Genomic DNA, 5956 nt, shown 5'->3' with positions numbered 1-5956 from the left:
AAAGAAAATATGGTACCAACATATTGTCCAAGTCAAGGGCGAAAAAAAAGGGGGAAAGACAACACAATCTACCCAAAGGGCAAATGAAAGGTTCAAAATAGATTGAAAGAGGATGAACACTTGTTACAGACCAGACATGTTTAACATGGTAACTCTTAAACCGCAATATCAGGGAACTCTATTGGTAGCTACAATATGGGGAATAAGGTGAGTTACTTATCGAGGATAGAATCAGGTAGACTAAGTCTTACACTTAAGAGTAAAATCAAAAGTCGTTGTTGAAGAATTGAGGAGGATCTCAAGTTTCAGAGAATGCCCTTCTCGGGCCAGTGACTCTTCCTAAATTGTATACATATAAAGGGTGTTGATATGTGTTTTGGGCGGTGTTTAACCGTAAAGAGGGATCGTGAGAATATTCACAGGGGAAGTAGTGTGGTTTCTTAAATTCTATAAGGCACATATGGGGAGAAGAGGTTGGCTAAGAAAAGTCGGACCACAATATTACCTTACATTTGATGCAATGTCGTGCATGTTGATGTTATCAGGGTATATACGCAAATTAGTAGGTGTTATTCATTTGAGACAAAAGGTCCTATGAAAAAAACTCATTCAGTAATTTTTTTGTTGAGAATTTGGAAGAGTTAGTTACAAGTATTCAAAGGAGAATGTAACCATATCAGGGAAATAATTGTAGAACTCAATTCGTGGGAGGTCCTATGTAAGAGAAATATGATAAAGATAGTCCACTAATGATGCAACATGTTAAGGTGATAGTTTACGCTTCTAGGCAACTCAAGAATCATAGAAAGAACTATGCAGCACATGACTTAGAGCTTGTGGCAGTGGTGTTTGCACTAAAGATTTGGTGACATTAGTTGTATGGGGTCCATGTGGATGTATTTACGGACCATAAGAGCCTTCAATATATTTTCAAACAAAAGGAGTTGAATCTGAGACAGAGAAGATGGCTCAAGTTACTCAAGAACTATGATATCGATATTCTCTATCACCTCGGGAAAGGCCAATGTTGTGGCGGATGCTCTTAGCCAGAAATCTATGGGAAGTTTGTCTTACTTGAAGTCATATGAAAGGCCGTTGGCCTGGAAAGTTCACCAGTTGGCTAGTCTAGGAGTTCGTCTTGCGGACTCTAGTGAAGGGGAGTAATTGTGCATAATAGGGTTGAATCGTCACTTGTAGCGGAGGTCAAAGAAAAGCAATACAACGATACATTGCTAGCACAGCTGAAGGAGGGGATTCATGAACACAAGACCATAGCTTTTTTATCTGGCATGGATGATGGTACCCTACGGTACCAAGGCCGTCTATGTGTTCCAGATATTGACGATCTCCGGGAAAGGATCATGGCAGCAGCTCACATTTCTAGGTATTCCGTGCACCCAGGTTCTACAAAAATGTATCACGATCTCAAGGAAATTTATTGGTGGAACAACATGATGAAGAAAGTGGCGGACTTTGTGTCAAAATGTCTAAACTGTCAGCAAGTAAAGGCCGAACATCAAAGGCCTGGTGGATTGGCCCAAAGCATAGAAATTCCAATGTGGAAATGGGAGATGATTAACATGGATTTTGTGGTAGGGTTACCGCGCACTCCGTGCGAGTTTGACTCAATTTGGGTAATCGTGGATCGACTCACGAAATCAACGCACTTCTAGCTAGTTAAATCTACTAACACAGCAAAACAATATGCTCAGTTGTATATTAAAGAAATAGTCAGATTGCATGGAACTCCAGTCTCAATCATTTCAGATCGAAGTTGGAGAACCGGAATTGATAGGGCCGGATCTTATGCATCAGGCCATGGAGAAAGTCAAAATGATTAAGGAGAGGTTGAAAACTGCTCAGAGTCTCCAAAAGTTGTATTCGTACGTTCGTCGTAGAGATTTGGAGTTCAAAGAAGATGATTGGGTATTTTTGAAGGTTTCCCCCATGAAGGGTATCATGCGGTTTGGAAAGTAGGAAAAATTGAGTCCGAGGTATGTCGGACCGTACAAAATCATTCAGGGGATTGGTCAGGTGGAATACAAGCTCGAGGTGCCACCCGAGATGTCATTGGTACACCCAGTCTTCCATGTGTCTATGTTGAAGAAGGTAGTGGGAGATCCGTCCACTATTGTTCCAGTTGAGACTATTGAGGTTAATGAAGAATTATCATACGAAGAAATTCCAGTTGCCATCCTTGATAGGCAAGTCCGAAAGTTGAGAAATAAAGAAATTGCCTCCATGAAAGTGTTATGGTGAAACCAGCAAAGTGAGGAAGCCACTTGGGAAGCCTAGGAAGAAATAAAGAAGAAGTACCCTCACTTGTTTGGATAACTATGTAATTAAGTATTTGTGTCCTATGAAGATGTTGAAAGCTTACCTTCTATGAATTATGTATCACATGGTTAGTTGATGATAATAGTGTTTCTTTTCTAGAAATGCATTGCTTATGGGGCCACGGTTGGCATCATTTTATATTATGTTGCATCTTTGGATTATGTATATGTTGATAGGATGTGTTTCTGGGATTCTCTAACAGGTGGATAGGCCCAGTTACAAAGGAAACTCTGCCGAAATTTTTGAAAAATTTGGGAGTTAGTCAAAATTTGGGAGTTAAAGATGTGTGAGAAAGGAGATAAGTTATACTAAGTATTTGCGGATTGACTCCAATTATCATTCGAGGACGAATGATCCTAAGTGGGGAGAATGTAAAGTCCCAGAAAATTTTGCTAAGTAATTTAAGATTTCGTGATGCCAAGGTAGGCTAATTATTTTATTTTATGTGCAAATGAGTATTCATGATATAATGGATATCAATTAGATATTTTAATAAGCGTATAAGTCATATTATAAGTGATTTGGGGTCTAAGGAGAGGCCTAAGTCTAAGCCAAGTTGGAAAATTTCATAATATACTAAAGTTGTAAATGAGTATGCACAAGATCTCACTTTGGACAAGCATATCTACATTTATATAAGGTTTTGTGTGATGCACAACCTATCAAATTAAAGCTCTTTGAGTCTAGTTTCCAACTTATCAACCCGTTTATCGTTTGGAGGTGTATACAGAAGGTTATGACCATTTTACCGGGCCTATGTCAGATGCGCATCTCCGGCACAACCGCGGGAAAATTGAGAGTTTCTGACTCCCGAGCGCGGCGCGAGCGCGGTACGAGTACGGACACCACGTCCCGGGTGCGGTTTGACAGAGCTTGCATGCCTAGCAGCCCTATAAATACCCCAAGACCGTGTATGGAGAGTCTCTAAGTTATTTGTTTGAGCTAGGGTTGCTCCATCAAGGGGAATCTGTCTCATACTTCCCTCCTATGATCCAAGGTAATGTTTTTGGAGTTTTTTGAGTTGATTAGTACTCCTAAACACTTATATTAACAAGGATTGATCTTGAAAATCCATAGATTCCCATTCAAATCCCTAAATTGGTCAAGAACACTACAAGTGGGGATTCTCAAGATTCTTACTACAAGAGGTATGTCTATCATCTCTAACTACTCTATGGTGATTATTTATGTATGATATTTACGTTAGGACTCATGGGATGGTGATTAGAAGCCATAAGTCCCTAACCTAGGTTGTGTTGATATTGTACAGATTGTGAAATAGGTTAATTAAGGAGGTTGATGGTTGGGTGTGAATGGATGGTCATACATATGTTGTTGGAAGTTATAAATTGGTTAGGAACGATGGTGGACTAAATTGTTGGTTAATAGTGATATTTGGATGAACTAATACTACGGTTATGAGATGTAAAGATCTATACCTACAAGGTGTTTGATAATATGCCTAAATGGCATATGTTATGGAATTTATTACTAATATTGGCCATATTGAATGTTGTATTGTAGATTGAAGTTGCTTAAGTGTATTGAATCATTGTAGTATCATTAAGGGGAAAATTTTAGGTATGTATGGCTAAACCTCCCCCCTTCCTCTTAGAAATTGAGCCTCCATGTTGCCCGTGCAAATGTTGTAAGTCCAAAATTTTATCGATGTGGTACTTGTTATGTCAAATGAATTGATGTTGTAAAAATGTATGTGGAAGGTGCTTCTCCATGTGTTTAATGTGTTATTCTTTGTAAATTGAGGATGTGTGGAAAATATGAGCTATGTGCTAAATGCCTAAATGTCAAGTCAAGGTTATATTGTGATTAATAGGCCGAACTAGATGAATTCCTCTCTATGCTTATAACTTAAATTGCTTTTGTATGTGCCTATGATCTTAAATGGCAAGGTCAATGTTGAAAATGGGAATAATGTGAAATGTGAGTTACGTAATGTGGTAATTGTGGCCCCAAGTTCCGAGGAACTAATACATGTGAAACCAAATATTGAAGTGAGATGATTAACGGAAAAGGGTAAATTCTTGGTAAGACGGCTTAGCCGTTCGGGCCGTGATCGGACACCATGTTATACACACATGGTGGTAATGTGTTGATAATTGAAATTGAAAAGTGAGAATGAAATAAGGGTAACGTCTTGGTAAGACGGCTTAGCCGATCGGGCCGTGATCGGACTCCGCTCAAGGAAGCCGTGGTAATGTGGATGATAATGCAACGATATGGAATGCCCCAATCTACAAATTTCAGAAATCATGTTAAAACTATGTAAACTTCTTATATTTTACGTGGTTCTTATTGAAGCTTTGTGTTTCTTATCGGACCGTGATTGTACTCTTGTATGGTTGTTTTTTCTAACTGGATGGTGTTTAGTTATACATACTAGTACTATTCCATGGTACTAACGTCCCTTTTGTCGGGGGCGCTACATTTTTAAATGAATGTAGGTGGCTCCATAGCGGATAGTGCCAATTGCGCATAGCAGAGCTTCCTCCTCTCAAAGTCTTGGTGAGCCCCTTTCTCCTTCAAGGGGTTATGTTGTACATCTTTTGTTATAGATATCCACTTTTGAGGTATAGCTGGGGCCTTGTTGCCAGCGTTGTCATTATTGTCTTTTGTATCCTTAGAGGGTCCATAGACGTTTATGTGGGTAAGGTAAGGGTGTTGGATGGTTCAATGAACTATGTTGTAACTTTGTACTCTAGTTCTTCTAAATTATAACCGTATAAAATCTTAAAACTTAACCATGATTTTTGGTTTGTGACATGAAAATGGACTAATATTGTGAAAGTTCGACTTTGCTATTGTCTAAATAAAAGAAAGCATGGTTCCCTTAATCGTAGTGAGTTGGGTAGAAATGTATGAATAAGGCTTGCTCAGTTGGGGTTTACTCGATTGAGCGCCAGTCGCGCCTCCCGAGGTTGGGCGTGACAGATACTTTCTTCGAGTTCGTCATACCGTTCGCGGGTGATTGACCATTTGAGCTTGTGGGTAGTGGTGAACTTCACGCTGTTGATGGAAGCATCGTTACTGCCACCGATGATCATATGAATGGTGAGGGTTGGTAAGGGCGGTTTCGATGGTCCTTATATTGTTCACGTCCTCTGGCAAAGTTGGTCTTTCTCCTGTCGCTCAACAACTCTTTGAGGTGTCTTTGTCGCAACATGTTTACGGCCTCCTACCTTAGGGCGATGCAATCTTCAGCTTTGTGTCCTCGTTCTTGGTGGAAATCGTAGAGGGCATCCGATTTTCTGGTACTCGGGTCTAACCTCATTTTTGTGGCCATTTCACCTTTGGTCCGAGCTTCTCCAGGGAATAGGCTATCTTTGTAAGCGACACACAAAAGTTATAAGCGGATAATAAAAGATACATACCCCTTTCGTTTCGGTGAGTCCATGTCCTTGGTCTAGGCAGGCCTTCCTCGTGGCGCGTGCGGGGGAGGGGGAGGAGGGGTCAGGAGGCAAAACGACTCTGACATATGGTTGGTGTCATTCCCTGTTGGGTTTCTGAGCTGCGAGGTCTCTTTTCTCCGGTCTTTTCTAGATTTGGCATGTACCGAGGTCAGTCGATGAGTTGGTCCATTGAGATCGTCCTCATCTGCTCG

This window comes from Nicotiana sylvestris, chromosome 8 (genome assembly GCF_000393655.2).
Source record: "Nicotiana sylvestris chromosome 8, ASM39365v2, whole genome shotgun sequence".
Taxonomy (NCBI): domain Eukaryota; kingdom Viridiplantae; phylum Streptophyta; class Magnoliopsida; order Solanales; family Solanaceae; genus Nicotiana; species Nicotiana sylvestris.
The sequence above is the reverse complement of the archived record's forward strand: the minus strand, read 5'-3'. Positions refer to the sequence as shown.